Raw genomic sequence first — 19,291 nt, 5'->3', positions numbered from 1 at the left:
CAGAGGGTGTCTTGTGCTGTTGCTCAGGCTGGGGTGCAATGGCTTGATCTCGGCTCACAGCAACGTCTGCTTCCTGGGTTCAAATGATTCTCCTGCCTCAGTCTCCCACGTAGCTGGGATTACAGGCACCAGCCACCATGCCCAGCTAACTTTTGTATTTTTAGTAGAGACAGGGTTTCACCATGTTGGCCAGGCTGGTCTCAAACACCTGACCTCGTGATCTGCCCGCCTAGGCCTCCCAAAGTGCTGGGATTACAGGTGCGAGCCACCCCACCCGGCCTGACCGGCCTTTCTTAAAGGAAGCCTTACCCTAGCAAACTAATAGTGAGGAAGAACACCAATTTAGTCAGTCTGCCAGGAATTATATTTGGGAGGGTAAAGGAAAGTTATAAAAAATGCCTTAAACAAATTTGTGAGTCTAGCTGTATTATGTGAAATGCTTTCCCCTGGAAACCAAATCTCACAATAGCTATCTTATAGAAAGGGGCACCCAACAACATTGTTTCATATTCTGGGTTATGGTTACTAATTAGGCCAGGCGCGGTGGCTCACGCCTGTAATACCAGCACTTTGGGAGGCCGAGACGGGTAGATCACGAGGTCAAGAGATCGAGACCATCCTGGCCAACATGGTGAAACCCTATTTCTACTAAAAATACAAAAATTAGCTGGCCGTGGTGGCATGCACCTGTAGTCCCAGCTACTCGGGAGGCTGTGGCAGGAGAATCGCTTGAACCTAGGAGCCGGAGGTTGCAGTGAGCCAAGTTGGTGCCATTGCACTCCAGCCTGGCGACAGAATGAGACTCCATCTCAAAAAAATAAAATAAAATAATAATAATGACACAAATTAAATGAAGTTGTTACATTTAATTGGAGTTTAGTGGATTCTACTCTTCCACATATATGGTTAATTCATCACTACAGAGATTCATCCAGATTAAAATTGTCAGTGAAATAGCATAGCATTGGAATTATTTAGTTTAACTCATGCAAGAGGCTTCACAACAAAAATTTCCTTGTCACACACACATCATTTCTCTCAACCTTCAAATTAATGCTTTCAGTACTGTCCTGCTTTCCCCATCCCACAGCCATAAAAGCAGAACTTGACCATCTCCTGGACCTCCTGTTACTTTTCCTTCTCTCCCTCTTTTCTCTGGAAGCACATTAGTTTTGATGCTGCCAGTTTCCTATCTTTTCTTCACCCCTACTTACAACCTCATTCTCAGAACTTCTTTAAAAATATGGAAAAACTACAAAAAAAAATCCATTGGAAAGCACTCATGTATCTCCTTTCAAATTCTGAGTTGAACATGAAATTCCCAGTGTGTACCAGCTCCTCTCCTAAATGGAAAACTGACTACTATCTGCAGTACCAAAGACTTCAGGCAACTCGGATGAGGCACCAAGGATGAAAACTGTAGACTTTCTCCTTAAAAATGTCATCACTCTGCAGCCTGGGCCCCATACACACATTGTCCTTGCCAAAATGACCAGTGAGTTGACGCATATGTAGCTTAGAGGCTGAATATCCGTGTGATACCCTTATGAGAAGCCCCAAAATTACTAATCAACTCCAACCCACGGAAGCAGGTTAAACCTACTCATGGGTGATTCTCACTGGAGCAATATGATAAGATGTAAAAAGTAAGTGCTTTGAAATCATGGTAAACCTGGGTTTAAATTGAATCTTGCCCCTCACCAGTTGTGCAAAGATGGATAAGTTACTTAACCTCTCTGAGTGTGAGTTTCCTGAAATGTAAAATGGTGATATTATTTGCATCTATGTTTTTGTGTAGAGTATTTAGCATATTTCCCAAGACAGGATAAGTGCTGAATAAATCTGACACAGTAGATACTCAAGATCTAGGAGTTATTGCTGATGCCAAGTAGAATGAGAGTGGGAAGAATGCTTCTGTAAAAGGTGATTTAGAAGTAGAGAAAAGGCAAATGTTAAAGCTTCTCACCTTTTCTGAAAATCTGCTTTCTCCTTGTTTCTTGTCTCCTCCTCTAGTAGCTGGGACACAGCATCCTCTAAAGCCTTGAAGTTCCTCCTTGGAATGCCCTTTCTGATACTGCTTAGCAGCCACCATTACATTTTTAAATAGCCATATTGATTTTTCCTTGTCTTTACCAGCAAAATCCTCCAGGCTCTGTTGACAGAGCAAAGCACTCGCTCTGCCTCTTTCAAGCTCTCTTCAAATGCAAGTGCACTGCGTCAGCTATTTATGCCTTCTTTTGGGAAGAAATCAACTCAAGAATGCCACAGTATCTCTGCAGAGTACCTGTCCATGCTTGGCCAATGTGTATAAATCAGAATTGTGCAAGTTAGGGGCAGTTGGAATGGACCTGGGATTAGGCCTTGGAGAGATTTATAGACTGTCGTTTTTATGTTCGAGAAAGGAAGATGGATAAAATTTCAGGGCTCTGGTTCATTTGTCTTTGCCCTTCAGACATGCGTTGTATTTCCCACACTTACCCTGGCTGGGAGGGAAGGTGGCTGTTTCCAGCTCTTGCTAAAACAATGCTTAGGAGGCCAGATGTGGAATTCTACCTTTAGTGCTTGTAGCCTCACCAGAGTCCAGATGTGCAGAAGGTGGCAACACGGCCCAGCAATGACATATTGTAAGGAACAACCCTGAGGGTCTGGCCTGATATTTCCCTCTGCATGTTTTCTAGAAACATATGCCCATTAAATAATGCCCCAGTGGGAGTGATGGAAAGAAAGAGGCCACCCTCTAGTGACCTCATACCCTGAGTGAGTTATTTCCCAGAGCCTCTTGTCAGTAGCTCCTGGGCAAGCCAGAATGGAAGTTCTCCAACTACCTGAGATAGAAGAGGGGAGGTAAGGAATGGTACAACACACTGAAAAGCAAGGCATCTTGTGAAGAGACTCTCTGCTGGCCTTTCCTTGCTGACAGCCTCTTTTTTATATGGTGGCAACTGAGAAAAGCCCTGGGCCTTCCTTCCTGCCTTGCTGTCTTCCTTCCTGCACCAAGCAGGTTCTCATTGCTTCTAAGAGAAAATGTCATTTTCCCAACTTGGCAGGTGAGGAAGAACACATGCCCAGTTAATAAGAGAACAGGTATATAGAAAAGGGGAAAGACTGGGTAATGAAGAGGGGAGGAAATGTTTAGTTATTGAAAGCTTCCAGTGTGTCTTTCTCTTTCCTCCCTCCTTCCCTCCTTCCCTCCTTCCTTCCTTCCTTCCTTTTTCTTTCTCTCTCTCCTCCTCTCTCTCCTCTCTCTCTCTCCTCTCTTTCTTTCTTTCTTCCTTTCTTTCGACAAAGTCTTGCTCTTGTCACCCAGGCTGGAGTGCAGTGGCACGATCTCGGCTCACTGCAACTTCCGCCTCCCAGGTTTAAGTGATTCTCCTGTCTCAGCCTCCAGAGTAGCTGAGATTACAGATGACCACCACCATGCCTGGCTAATTTTTTGTACTTTTAGTAAAGGCGGTGTTTCACCATATTGGTCAGGTTGGCTGGTCTCAAACTCCTGGCCTCGGGTGATCCACCCACCTCAGCCTCCCAAAGTGCTGGGATTACAGGCATGAGTCACCATGCCCAGACTTTCCAGTGTGTCTTTATAATCACATTTTACATATACTATTTGGTTAATTGTTATCTAAACCCTGTAAAGTAAATAATGCACAGGGAGGACAGAGGCTCAGAAAGTTAAGTAGCATGCCCAAAATAACAAAGCTGATTTTGTAGAGTAAAAGCAGTCATGACAGAAGTCCTCAAAAAAACTGAAAATAGAATTACCACATGATCCAGCAATCCTACTACTGCGTATATATCCAAAAGGGTTCAAAGCAGGACCTCAAAGAGATATTTGTATACCCATGTTCATCACAGCACTACTCACAATAACCAAGAAGTGAAAGCAGTCCAAATGTCCACTGACAAATGAATGGATAAAGAAAATGTGGTATATACATACAATAGAATATTATGCAGCCTTAAAAAGGAAGAAATCTTGTCACGTTTTACAACATGGATGAAATTTGCTGAATAGGCCAGTAACAAAAGGACACATACTATATGATTCTATGTATATGAAGTATCTAAAGTAGTCAAAATCATACCAACAGAAAGTAGAAAGGCGACTTTCAAATACTGGGGAGGGAAGAGGGGGAATAAATATTTAGTGGATATAGAGCTTCATTTTTGCAAGAGAAAAAAGTTCTAGAGATCTGTTTCACAACAATGTGAATGTATTTAATTGAACTATACATTTAAAAATGGTTGAGATGGTAAATTTTATGCTATGTGTTTTCTTACCACAATAAACCAGACTTTTTCTTTAAAGTCACAGATTGTTTGCTACTCTTTGAGAATTGCCTTCTAATTCCACTGGAAGCATCCCAGTGACTTGCTTTGGTGACTTGTTTGACCAATGAAAGGCAGAAGAAGTGATGCTCTGGGATTAGATCATAAGAAGACTTGCAGCTTCCAAGAGTCATTAGCTACCATTGAAGAAGTTTGACTACCCTGAATGTGCCATGCGGGAGAGGCCATGTGCAGGTGCTCTGGCTGATGGTCTTAGCTGAGCCAAGCTTTCCATCTATTCTTCCCAGGCACAGGATGTAGAATGAAGCAATCTGGGACCCTCCATACCAGCTATCCACTGGCTGATTACCACTGAGTGATCTCTGTTAACAGCATCTGGAGCAGAATTGTTTTTAATGGCCAGCATGGGGCCTCTATGCAGCCTGTCCAATTTTTGCATCTGTGCCACTTTGAAAAAGTATAAGTGAATATTCTTTAGAACCTAAGTAGGGAGTTCCAACTGTCCTTATTATTGTATCTATGTATGTATATACAGATGTACTTGTTCTCCTTTTTATATTTGGTAATAAGATTAAATCTTCTCAATGGGATAGGTTCAAAGTGATGGGACCAGTTTCCTTTTGGCCAGCAAATGCCATCTAGCCTTCTGAACAGCTCCTGTGGCCCTAGCTGGGTTGTGATTGATATGAAGGAGCATCCCAGTGACCCGAAAATTTGAGCCTTCAAGGAGGGCTGGGAGAAAAATACACTTTTGTAGGTGCAGAGCAGGTATTGATAAAGGTCATATCTAGTGGGAATGTGCAATGGGCATCCCAGCATACCTGTGAGTAAAGGCCCTGGGAAAGCCTGGCTCATCCCACCTGTCCATGAGTGGATGCCTATGATCCACCAGTAGTCAACTTCTCCCTAATGTTGAAGAGTTTTTACACCTGCTATTTCCTTATCTGGAAGAAATAATATCTCAGTGCCTCAATTCCTTAATGTGAATGAGTTAATTAGGTGACTTTCAAGGGAATGGATGTTTGAAGGCCTTTGACAATAAAGAAATAACGTGCCGGGCATGGTGGCTCACGTCTGTAATCCCAGCACTTTGGGAGGCCAAGACAGGTGAATCACTTTAGGTCAGGAGTTTGAGACCAGCCTGGCCAGCATGGCAAAACCCTGTCTCTACTAAAAATACAAAAAGTAGCCGGGTGTGATGGAACATGCTTTTAATCCCAGCTACTTGGGAGGCTGAGGCAGGAGAATCGCTTGAACTTGGGAGGCAGAGGTTCCAGTGAGCCGAGATCATGCCACTACACTCCAGCCTGAGCAACAGAGTGAGACTCCGTCTCAAAACAAAACAAAACAAAGAAAGAAAGAACCAAAGGAGAATGTAGAAGCACTACTAATGACTCTCCTCTTTCCCATTTTCATGAGGCCACCATGCATGGGACAAAAAAGGACCCGATAACTCCACAGCATATCAGATCTTGGTTTTCCATCTTGTCTTGCACACCCAAACAATTCTGTCTTCATTATGATGAGTTATAAAATAAATGCAAACACTCAGAAGATCAGCCATCACTATTCTGCCCAGGCAAAGCTCCCTATCCATGTTTGTCTCATTCCAGGCTTCCCAGAGAAATAGAACTGTGCATGATGCTGGTGATTTCAGGTCCTCTGGGTTAATACCAGAAGTGTCATGATATGGTGGGCTGTGTCCCCACCTAAATCTCATCTTGAATTGTAGCTCCCATAATCCCTGCACGTCATAAGAGGGACCCACTGGGAGGTAATTGAATCATGGGGACAGGTTTTCCTGTGCTGTTTTCATGACAGTGACTAAGTCTCATGAGATCTGATGGTTTTATAAAGGGCAGTTCCCCTGCACATGCTCTTGCCTGCAGCCATGTAAGATGTGCCTTTGCTTCTCCTTCACCTTCTGCCATGATTGTGAGGCCTCCCCAGCCATGTGGAACTATAACTCAACTAAACCTCTTTTTCTTCATAAATTACCCAGTGTCGGGTATTTCTTCATAGCAGTATGGAAATGGACTAATGCAGGCTACTTCCCAGATCTGTAATTTCTGGTCTTTTAGAAAGGACTGGGGGAATGGGGCTGGTACTATGAATAGAAGAAGAAAAAAAGAGGCTGAGGGGCATCTTTCTCAGCAGATGGAGTCATCCCTTGCTCCCTGCTTCCTCCACGTGGGGGACCCAGTCAGAGAAGCCCCATGTTTGGCTCTCAGATCTGCTGCACCTGTGCAAGCTGGCATTGGTTTTCTATTTGAAATAACAGTATCACAGCCTGTGGTCATTACTTTCTGGAGTAATTACCCTTCCACTACAAAGCTATAAAGTTCCACGCAGAGGAGGAGGAAGCAGGAAAGCCACAGAGCCAGCCAGTTATAACCACTCAGAAACACTTTTATCCTTATGAAGTCAAGAGGCTCCAGCTGATAGAGCAAAGTGATGTCTCAATCTTTTCTCAAAGAGCACAGTGGGACCAGGCTTATATACATCACCCTTTTGTGGCCCATGTACTTGGATTCACACATTCCTCAGTATGTTCATGCCACTCAGCTGCTTCCCCAAATGTTTTCTCAGCTCAGACTTTCCAGAGCTGAAGACAGCATCTCACATTTGAAAATCCCAAAGTCTTGCCTAAATTTAACAAACTAGAATGATGGCTCAGACCATGCAGGGCAAATAAAGACAAAAAATATGTAATAGGTAGGCACTGATATTCTTGGCTGGGCGAGGTGGCTCATGCCTGTATCCCAGCATGTTGGGAGGCAGAGTGGGTGGACTGCTTGAGCTCAGGAGTTTGAGCCCAGCTTGGGCAACACAGTGAAACCCATTATCTACAAAAAATACAAAAATTAGCTGGGTATGGTGGGGTGAACCTGTAAACACAGCTACTCAGGAGGCTGAGGTGGGAGGATCACTTGATCCCCAGAGGTTGCAGTGAGTTATGATTGCACCACCGCACTCCAGCCTGGGCAACACTGCGAGACTTTGTCTCAAAAATAACATAAAATAATAAAACCCTAATTAGACCAATGTATATCTGGCTAGTCAAAGCACGTTGCCTCAAGATTACTTGTTATTAAATACTTGTAGGCAAAATCACTAATTTAACAAATATTAATTGAGGTCTAATTTCCTTCAAGGTCCTTTTCTAGGTGCTGAGGATACAGTGGGAATGAAATGAACAGTTTCTCTCCCCTAAATGGCTTTGCATTTTAGTGGGAAAGATATAAAATAAACAATGACCATCTCTGTCTGTTTGTCCCTCTCTCTTTCTGTCTAAATCTATCTATCATGTATCTATCTATCTATCTATCTATCTATCATCTCACACAGTTAGTAGGAATCATTAGTATAAAGTGGAGAAATTCTAAATTTGGGTTGTCCAATATGGTAGCCACTGGTCATATGGGGCTATTTAAATACACATTTAAATTTATTAAAATAAAAATTTAAAAAATTCAGTTCCTTAGTCTCATTAGCTATTTCAGTTGTTTAATAGCCATATGTGGTTAGTGCTTACTATACTGGATAGTGCAGCTATAAAACAATTCTATCATCACAGAAAGTTCTGAACGGCACTGCCCCAGCTTAGCTGTCTGCATGGCTAATTTCACTCTCCTTTAATATTAAGCCATGCTGATTATATTAGTCAGGGATCTTCAGAGAAATAGATCCAATATGGTGTGTGTGTGTGTGTGTGTGTGTGTTTGTGTGTGTGTAAGATTTATTATAAAAGTATTGGCTCAGGTAATTATACAGGCTGAAAAATCCCAAGATCCCAGGGTGAGTCCAGTCTGGAAACCCAGGAGAACCAGTGTTGTAGTTCTAGTTGGATTCTGAAAGCCTGAGAACCATGAAACTCAATGGTGTGGTTCCAGTCTGAAGGCCAGCAGGGTTGAAGCCCATGAAGAGCCAATTTTCAGTTTGAAAGCAGAAAAAAGCTGATGTCCCAGGATGATGGCTGTCAGGCAGGAAGGATTTTGTCTTATTTGGAGGATGGTCGTCTTTTTGTTCATTTCAGGGCTTCAACAGATTGGATGAGGCCCACCCACATTAGGGAGAGCAATCTGCTTTACTCTACTGCCCATCCCTGCCCCAAATCACACAAATACCTAGAATAAAGTCTGATCAAATCTCTGGGCACCGGATGACCCAGTCAAGTTGACACATAAAATTCACCCCAACCTTAGTTACTTAACTTAGTTAATACTTAGTTAATATTAACACTAGTGATTGTGACATTTGGAAGCAGCACAAGTACACACCCAATCAGTCTAGCTACTAAAATTTCACCTGTGATTTCATTTCCTCTCCAAAATGGTAAATTCTGAAGTCAGAGGGAAGGAGCAGCTTACACTTGAACTTATATCAAATGAAATTTTAGAGCATTTTCTTGGGCCAATATTGAGTTTGGATTTGTGGTGACATGACATGAGTTCAAATCCCGGCCTTGACACTTGCTAGCTATACCACATTGAGCACATGATTTAAGATCTCTGAATCTTACTTTTCTCACCTGTAAAACAGGATGACAACATCTCCCTCACTGTTGCTATAAAATATAAGTGAAAAAAATGTGAAAGAGTGTTTGAAAGATGTGAGTCATGACAAGGCCTCTACAATGTGACTTCAAAATGAGAGATCATTTCATTGTGTGCCTCCAGAGGGCACAAGATGCACTTTCTTCATTTTGATTTCCTCCAGTGCACCTGCTACATGATAGACATTGAAGACACATTGAATGATGAAACATATGCATGAATTTGGGGCCCAAGTAATTATGACCTTTTAAAAAGTAGATAACATATTTTGTCTTCATATGCTTAACATAATGCCATATTCACATATTAAGCTTCTCTGGAAAACACAATCTATATTCTTACACAACACTTCTGAGATCAGATATCAAGCAATTCTCCAACTCTCCAAACACCAACTGAATATCCTACAATTTAATTCAATTCTTACACTATCTACCTGCAGTTAGGTTCAGATCCCACAAGTTAAGGGCTTAATCCTACAAGACTGCCCACTTCAGATGCCAATCATGAGTCTGGGCCTCCAGTGCTTCTGACAGAGCAGCTATAAATCACAGGTTCCCATGACCCTCTCCTTAGTTTTGATGATTTGTTAGAATGGCTCAGGGAACTCGGGGAAACACATCACTTATGTTTCCTAGTTTATTATAAAGAAAACAAAAGAGCCAGATGAAAGAGGTGCATAGGGCAGGGTATTGAGGGGGGTGGAGGGGAGCTTCCATGCCTTATCTGAGTGTGCCACCCTCCCAGAACCTCCACCTATTCAGAAACCCAGAAGCTCATCAAATCTTCTTATTCAAGAGTTTTTTTTTTTAATAGAGTTTAATCTCCAGGCCTCCTTACCCCCTCCCAGAGGTAGGTGGGTAGGGCTGAAAGTTCCAACCCTTTAACTCTTAGTCTTTCTAGTATCCAGCCCCCATCTTGAGGCTATCTAGAGACCCCAACCTAAGTACCTCCATTAACATAAATTCGAGTGTGATCAAAAGGGGCTCCTTATGGATAACAAGACACTCTTATCACTCAGGGAATTCCAGGGGTTTTAGGACGTCTGTGACAGGAGCCTGGGATAAAGATGAACTATATTTTATATTATACTACAGTTTCCAAAAATGTTTCATAATATCAAAGTTTGAAATTCAAAAAAAGAGTTTGTTCATAAGCAGCTTATGTCTAGGAGATTGACTACTTTATAAAAATATAAAACCATTAGATGCTCAATTTTATGTCATTCCTCTTAGTGTGTCAGAGATTAAAATTACATTTAATAGCTTTTTGTTATTTTCACACCATCCAGCCACATTTTCAGTTCAATAATTCACCCACTACTGCAGTCATTACATCTCACTTGGGAGGAGAGAATAATTGTTTCACTCAAAAAGGGCACGCTGGTCTATTTTATCTCCTCCAATATCACCTATAAAATAGTTTCTGATTTTCTATTTTTCAGCTTAATGTGACCTTTCTCTGTAATGAATAAAAATATATTCATCAACTCATCTCAGTGAATTTTCTTTCTGATAACAAATGCCATGACTCTATGAAGAGACTTCCTCATTATCTTAATAAAAGGAAAAGGGCTGAGTCACAGTGGTGTATGATTCATTGACTTAGCAGGCCAGTGAGTCAGTTGGGCCCTGACTAGAGATTGTAAGTATGACAAAGGGGGAGGCAGATTTCTGCTTCATGAGTTGCCACTATGGAACAGGGGAGCAGGTCAATGAATAGGACTAGGGAATGGAAGCTCTGTTGGTTACAGAGATACTTGGACCTCTGCAGAGCAGCCAATGAAATCAAGAGGGCTTTCACCAGGATAGCCAAAAGGCTAAGAAGCAGGTGAGGGAAGTTTTGCAGAAACAGCAGAAACTGTCTGATGTGGGCTTGTTTGTGAAATCTGGAAATAAAAGCAGCACAAGCCTTGGTAAAATAGAATAGTCTTTTTCAACAAAGTGTTAATAAAAATGAAAATACTTGTTTTTAAGAGATGGTAAGGCAAGAAATACAATTGGGTTCAAGAAAACTAGAGGGATGGAAAATATTAGTAAGCACTTACTATGTGGTGTACTGCATGTATCATTCTATTTAATCTTCAACACTCATGAGAATTATGATGAAGCTTATGTGTTGGGCAGGAAGTGATAAAATGACATTGCCCGTTTTAACGATAGTGCTCAGGAAAAGTGTCCTATAACTGTAGAAACATGGGACCCATTGCCAAGCAGAAAAGGGTTGTTATCTTACTTACACAGTTAGCCAGAGTGCAAATGAGCACAGCTTTCTTGGAGCACAATTCAATAATATTCAAATTTGCCTTTGGTGTCTGCAAAATGTGGATGAGCACAAAAATATCACAACAAGGATATCCTTTATGATGCTGTTAATAACAGAAAAAATAGAAATGACTTGATTCTATAAGAGGAAATTAAATAAAGTAAAAGCAGTGCAATAAATATAATAAAATGCTATTAAATCATTTAAAATGGTTATGTAGAAAAATAATGACATGGTGAAATAATGTTTGCAATATATTGTTGGAAAAAAGTAACAAAATATGTGTGTAACATAACACAGCATAACAGGTAGAATCTCCTGATCATCTGTGTAATTCTAAAGCCCATGGCTTTTAAAACTACATCACATAAAATGTTTTCAGTCTCATTCTGTCACCTAGGTTGAATTGCAGTGGCATGATCTCAGCTCACTGCAACCTCCACCTCCCAAGTTCAAGTGATTCTCGTGCCTCAGCCTCCCAAGTAGCTGAGACTATAGGTGCATGCCACCACACCCAGCCACTTTTTAAATTTTTAGCAGAGACAGGGTTTCCCCATGTTGGCCAGGCTGATCTCAAACTCCCGACCTCAAGTGATCCCCCCACCTCAGCCCCTCAAAATGCTGGGACTGATTACAGGCATGAGCCACAGCACCTGGCATCAAATAGAATTACCATTACAATTTCTTGTCTCATCTCCAGTGTCACCTTCTTCATGGAGATTTTGTAGACTCCTTTTGCTGGTTGAGATTTCTCTCTCCCTGCTCTGTACCCCAGAGCACTTTGGTTAAGGAGTTTAGATATTTTACCAGCTTGCTTAATTCAAGACCACATTCTTTGTTGACATGCTGAAGTACAGTTTCTTCAATGGTGGCTGCTTGGGGGAGGGGAAAAATAATTAGCTTCCTAATTTTATGAGCTTTTTGTTTCCTAAGACCCTTACATTCAAACTTGTGCTTCCGTCTTTTCATTTACCGTGAAGACTCCAAAAGACATCTTCCCTGTTGGTTGCCTCCTTATTCCCCAGAAGCAGTGCACGCTCAGATCATTTCCTTTCAATTTCCTTATAACCAAGCCAACCCCATTCATAGCCTGTGTTGTGGTTCACTAGGTTTTAGATGCTTTCATTTTGCTCCATGGAGGGTGAGGCCATTTCCCTCTGGTGTGCTTTATTTTGTTTTTCATCACAGCTAGGGTCCTGCTGTCCTCTTCTTTCCCATGCAGGCTCTGCTTGATGCTCCATTTGGGTGTGAGTTCTGAAGCTGGCTCTGGCTTTGCTGTTTTGAATATTTATTCCCCTACTTACATATGAGCTGATGATGTTAGTCATCTCTGTCTCCTAATTATGCTATAGCATGGTTGAGGGTGGTTTCCTTTGCTTTCTTTAATGGTCTGTACATTTTCTGGAGGATGTAGGAATTGATTCTAATTTAGACAGCTGCCATTATCCTCCAAAAACCTATAAGCTCTATTCATATAATTTTTGAGGGCATCAACATCTTTTAGAGAAGCCCAAGTGTTAATCAGATATAAAATAGAACTACTGTAGCTTAAAGTTGGGAGCATAGTATGTTAGGGGCCTCAAAACCTTGCCTGCTCAGTTTTTTTCCCTATTCTTGGGATGGCCCTTGAAGGGGATCAATAGAAGCTCTCCAGGGAGCATTATACAGATCCTTGGACTTGACATTCTCTATGATCCTTCCAAGTCCTGATATTCTATAATTAAATAAATCATGGGCATTCCATTAATGCTTAATTAACAAGAAGGTTCAGTCAACTGGAACAGTATTATGTGCAATCTTGTCCATTGATAATTCTTGGATTTTCCTCATTTTCTTTGTACTCTAGATTTTTTTGTAAACAATCTTTTGAGACACAAGAAGTGGGGTGTAGAGAAGAATTCATTACTGTGTATTGTGTACCCCTATTAGTGGGCTAAACTAAAATCCCTAATTGGCATGAGCAATTTTCATTCTGCTAGATAAACTTCTTTCCCTGAAACAGAGCTTTATAATGCTTCCTGTTCATAATCGTTGCTTACTGAAGGCTCTGTGTCTAGATCTGCTAAAAATGACTCTACAGCACTCCCTCTTGATTCTTACTACAGTAATTGGCTTCCATAAGCTTCTGTCTACATTAGCAAATTTTAAATGCCCTTCTGAATATCTGGTCTAGTGCTCTTTACACAAAAATAAGACAACTTTTCTAATCATGATGCTTCTTAGCATAAATATAATGCTTTCACCTTTTTCCATAAACCCTTTCAAATCTATTTTCTCATCAGACCCATTTTTATTGAGCTAAGCTGGGTAGACATTCTTAAAAAAGTATTTTAGTTTTCACAGTATAAAACTAAGGCCAACAGCAGTGAAGTCACTTGTTGAAGATCTATCTGAGAAAATTAGACTTACAATTTGTTTCTTCATTCTCAGACAAATGCACATTGTCCATTAGATTTCTCAAAATCTGTAATTAAAGCAGATTAAGTTAATCTTCAATTCATTTTAACTCAATGATAATAGCACTGTGCTCATAAATATTAGGAATTATAGTTGCTTAATTATGGGAGGGGGCCTTTGCATCAAGCTCATGTCTGTCTTAGTGGTTACTGACACTTTCGAGTCACTGACCACAAGTTGTACAGTCTGTCATTCCTGACACATTTGGTGGGCTCATGAGGTAATTCATAAAACCATAGGATATAGGGAACAAGAAGGGAGAGGAATTAATTTAAAGGTCTGGGGAACTGTATGTTTCCTCCAAGGCATTTAGAAAACTAACCTGACCGTCTGGTCTCCTGTAGAGGACAAAGGAACATGACAGTACTCAAGTGATGAGTGGGTGATCATGTTATTGTGACTCTGCTGGGGACAAAACCTGATTATAAGTCTAAGAACTATATTTTTGTCTATATGCCAGAACATGGTATCAGGAAAGGGCAACCTGCTTCTCTACATACCCTAGAAACCATGGAAAGGCCAATCAAAGTCTTTCACCCACAGAAGATGTGGCAGAACACACTATTGACAGTAAAGGTCAATCTACAGTCACAGGAACACACTGGACTGAGTAAGTGGTGGGGTGCTGAAGAAGGGGAGCCAAGTGGGAACTGACAACCCATCATCTTCTTTGAGCCTCACACACCTTTTAGATGGGTGTAATTATACCAGCCTTGTTGATAAGGGAACTGAGACTAAAAGAGGATAATAAATGATACATCCAAAAAAAAAAAAAAAAAAAGAAGTCAAGTAGGTGTTGGAGCCCAGAAGGAACCTAAGTTTGTCTGAATCCACAGCCTTGACTTACCCAACATGTTAAACTGCCCTGGGATCCACCACTGGATTCAAAAGGCAGATGCTTCACTATTTGAACAGTTGCTTTACCTGTTTCAACCTCACATGCTTCACCTGAAAGCAGAGATAATAGTATCTACTTTACACAGTGGCATGAAGATGGAGACTCTCGGACAAAGACGGCAGCAGAAGCCAGGCATGGCTGGGGAGCTGCGGCTGTTGCCGTGGGGCTGCACAGGTGATTCTATCATTTGTTGAAGAATCTATACACCATTAAGAAACAGCCTCTGGGCCAGGCGTGGTGGCTCACGCCTGTAATCCCAACACTTTGGGTGGACGAGGCGGGTGGATCATGAGGTCAGGAGTTCAAGACCAGCTTGGCCAAGATGGTGAAACCCCGTCTCTACCAAAAATAAGAAAACTAGCCAGGCGTGGTGGCGGGCGCCTGTAATCCCCGCTACTCAGGAGGCTGAGGCAGAGAATTGCTTGAACCCGGGAGGCGGAGGTCGCAGTGAGCCGAGATGGCGCCACTGCACTCCAGCCTAGGTGACAGAGTGAAACTCCTCTCAAAAAAAGGGAAACAGCCTCTGCATCAATTTGTAGAAAGACTACTTTTCCCACTACCTGCGGCTTTTGTAACCCAGTGAGATATATGTTTATTCAAACACAAGATATCTCAAATCCTAACAGTTTAAAGTTTATACCATGAAAACCAGTTTTTGAGACAAGGCCCATGGATTTTCCCACCCCAGCTGCAGCATTTCGCTCGCCTTTGGATAGGCAGTTATTTAGGATTGAAGGAGTAAAAAGTGTTTTCTTTGGGCCAGATTTCATCACTGCCACAAAGGAAAATGAAAAATTAGACTGGAATTTACTGAAACCAGATATTTACACAACAACCATGGACTTCTTTGCATCTGGTTTATCCCTAGTTACTGAGGAAACATCTTCAGGAGAAGCAGGATGTGAAGATGATGAAGTTGTGGCATTGATTAAAGAAGTGTTAGATACTAGAATGTGGCCAACTGTGCAAGAAGATGGAGGAGATGTAATCTACAAAGGCTTTGAAGATGGTATCGTATGACTGAAACTCCAGGGTTCTTGTACCAGCTGCCCTAGTTCAATCATTACTCTGAAAAATGGAATTCAGAACATGCTGCAGTTTTATATTCCAGAGGCAGAAGGTGTAGAACAGGGTATGGATGATGAATCAGATGAAAAGGAAGCAAACTCACCTTAAAATAATCTGGATATTCTTTGGGTACAACAGTTGGACTTATTGATAATATATACCAAGCTGTTATTATTAATATGCTGACAAACTTGAGGATTAATAAAATATGCCATTTCTTCAGAGTCCAAAAAAAAGATCGAATGAAGAACTTATGGAAATGTCTGGCACACTATAGCTAATCATTTTCCACTGACTGATTTTATTTGACCATCTGGTTTTTATATCATTAATTCAAAAAGCATGTATTGAGTCAATAATATCAGCTGTAACTTATTTGTTGATCACTGTCCATGTTCTAGGCACAGTGCTTGATACTTTCTATTTATTATTTTATGTAATCCTTACAATAACCCTACAATGTAGGCATTCTTATTATCTTCATTTTACATTAAGGGAGCAGGTTCAGAAAGATTAAAAGAATAAGAGGGTCATGTATCTGAAAATTCATTTTCCAAAACAATTTCACTGAAAGAGCAACTTGCTAAATATTTAAGAATTTTATTTTTACATTCAGTTTTGCATCAGCATCATCCCCACTCTTGTCTTGGCTTTTACATTTTCCTGTCTATACATTTTATATAAGAAAAGATGACATTTCTCTTATGCACAAAATCCAGTGTTTCATGGTATTCTATGCTTATGACTGCCCTGGCACTTGCACAGCCCCTTGCAGGAAGATCATGCAGTAAGCTGTCTTATTCTAGTTTATTTGCCCAAAAGTTTAGAGTGAATTGTTATTTAGTTAAAATATCGTTGATCGATCAGTAGATAATTGGATGAGCTAATTAAAAGCTATTCATTTATCACAAATTGAGCTTCAGCAAATTGACCCAGGGCCGAGGTGGTGACCAGCTTTCTGCCATTGTTATTGTTGCTAGTGATCCTTTACCATGTGGCAGGTGACTGACATCAAGACCCTGAATGATGTGAGTGCTCAGTATGTTTGGAATTTAAAACAAAACTTATTCTCCTGATCTTGGGGCTCTGTGTAGTGGGAGCAGAATGATCTCTGTGAAAGCTATATCTGGCAACTATATATTTATACACCCAACCTCATGTTTATAAAAAGGCCAATAATGCATGTTGTTTATTTTCATGCATGTTGTTTATTTTTAGCTTTGACTAGTCTCTGGCAAAACCCACCTCTTGTAATAGAAAGAAAAGGGCTGGCTTTGTTTTCCCTATCCCATGCACTTGTCTAAGCTACAAATATCAGAATCATTAAGCTCCTCTTTTTCCTCTCACTCCCCCTATATTTATGCACATCAATTTGTGCTTCTTAAATATCTCATGACAGTCGTCTTTGATACAACCTTTCACCACTACCCAAGAGAAGACACCATCATCTGTTATCTAATCACTAAAACAATCTTCCAAAAGCTCTCCAACCTCCATCTCTTCCTTATCCAATCCATTCTCCACACAACAAGAGAAATAATCGATCTGAAATGCAAATGCCATATGGTGTCACTCTGCAGCTCAGACCCACCATAGGCTCCTTGTCACCTTAAGAATAAAGTCCAAATGAAAATATATGGCAGCCAAACACTTCACAGCTAGGACCCAGCTTCTTCTGTACCTGGACTCTCTCCTCCTGCCAGCATGAATCAGGGCAGCTCTCCAAATGAAACAACCTCTTCTCAGCTCTAGAACTTTGCATATGCTTTCCCTCTACTTGGAATGTTTTTCTCTTTTCTCTGTCAAACTGCTTCTTATTTATCTTCTTCCAAATCACTGAGGTGCAGTTTTAATGTATTCACATAGCTTTTCTGTCAGAGAACTCATCACGCTAGACAGCAATTGATGGTTCCTTTTGTGCCTTCACCATAGGACTCTTGATTCATTAGGGGCAAGCACACAGGATGGCCAAATAAATAGATGTTTAAGGAATTAATGAAATTTAAATATGAGGTAATTTGAATTGCACTCCTGCCCCCAACTGATGACAGCTAGAAAACTTGAATAAAAGAAAAAAATCTTGAAGGCACAGAAGAACTAGCAAGATATTGAAGAATGACTAGACCAAGAGCCAGCGGGCAGTGGAGGTCTAGACATATGAGCTCAGCTCATTTTAGGAGGTCACCATAACCTTGATACCAAAGTCTGGTATGGGTACTATAAGAAAAAAAATTTACAGGTAAATCTCATTCTTTAATAAAGATGGAAATAGCCTACATATTAGCAAATTCAGCAATATTTTAAAGTGGTAATACACATTGAACAAATGGTTTTGTTCTAGAAATACATGGTTAATTTAACATTTGAAAATCAAACAATGAAATCCTCCACATTAACAGAATAAAGCAAAAAAAAACACAAAAAACCATACATTCAACATTGTTTTGGAGGTACTAATAATGGCTGTAGAACAAAGAAAAGTTAAGGAGATTGAATATGATTAAATAAAATTAGTATTATTCACAAGTAATATAATTTATGTAAAAATGTGTAACACTCTGCCGGGCACGGTGGTGCGTGCCTGTAATCCCAGCACTTTGGGAGGCCGAGGTGGGTGGATCACGAGGTCAAGAGATTGAGACTATCCTGGCCAACATGGTGAAAACCCGTCTCTATTAAAAATACAAAAATTATCTGGGCATGGGGACACGTGTGTGTCTCTGTAGTCCCAGCTACTCGGGAGGCTGAGGCAGGAGAGTAGCTTGAGCCTGGGAAGTAGAGGTTGCAGTGAGCTGAGGTCGCACCACTGCACTCCAGCCTGGTGACAGAGTGAGACTCCATCTGAAAAAAAAAAAAAAAAAAAAGGTCTAACACTCCAAGAATCTAAAATTTCTGTTAGTTTCCTATTGCTGTGTAACAGATTATCACAAATCTACATTTGTGCTTAAACGATCTACATTTATCATCTCACAATTTCCTTTGGTCTGGAGTCCAGTTACAGCTCAGCTGGGTCCCCTGCTCCAGATCTTGAAAGGCTGCAGTAAAGGTATCATCTGGGGCTGGGTGCAGTGGTTCACATCTGTCTTTTTTTTTTTTTTAATTTAATTTTATTATTATTATACTCAAGTTTTAGGGTACATGTGCACAATGTGCAGGTTAGTTACATATGTATACATGTGCCATGCTGGTGTGCTGCACCCATTAACTCATCATTTACCATTAGGTATATCTCCTAAAGCTATCCCTGCACCCTCCCCCTACCCTACAATAGTCCCCAGAGTGTGACGTTCCCCTTCCTGTGTCCATGTGTTCTCATTGTTCAATTCCCATCTATGAGTGAGAATATGCGGTGTTTGGTTTTTTGTTCTTGTGATAGTTTACTGAGAATGATGATTTCCAATTTCGTCCATGTCCCTACAAAGGACATGAACTCATCATTTTTTATGGCTGCATAGTATTCCATGGTGTATATGTGCCACATTTTCTTAATCCAGTCTATCATTGTTGGACATTTGGGTTGGTTCCAAGTCTTTGCTATTGTGAATAGTGCCACAATAAACATACGTGTGCATGTGTCTTTATAGCAGCATGATTTATAGTCCTTTGGGTATATACCCAGTAATGGGATGGCTGGGTCAAATGGAATTTCTAGTTCTAGATCCCTGAGGAATCGCCACACTGACTTCCACAAGGGTTGAACTAGTTTACAGTCCCACCAACAGTGTAAAAGTGTTCCTATTTCTCCACATCCTCTCCA

The 19,291-nt window shown here is 40.9% G+C and overlaps 1 pseudogene; it reads left to right on the top strand.

The window, feature by feature from the left end:
- The first annotated feature begins 10,539 nt into the window (after nucleotides 1–10,539).
- On the top strand, nucleotides 10,540–15,642 carry LOC100457670 (NFU1 iron-sulfur cluster scaffold homolog, mitochondrial-like; annotated as a pseudogene).
- Nucleotides 15,643–19,291: the final 3,649 nt, after the last annotated feature.

This window comes from Pongo abelii, chromosome 2, assembly GCF_028885655.2.
Source record: "Pongo abelii isolate AG06213 chromosome 2, NHGRI_mPonAbe1-v2.0_pri, whole genome shotgun sequence".
Lineage (NCBI taxonomy): Eukaryota > Metazoa > Chordata > Mammalia > Primates > Hominidae > Pongo > Pongo abelii.
This window is presented reverse-complemented; position numbering and strand designations above follow the sequence as displayed.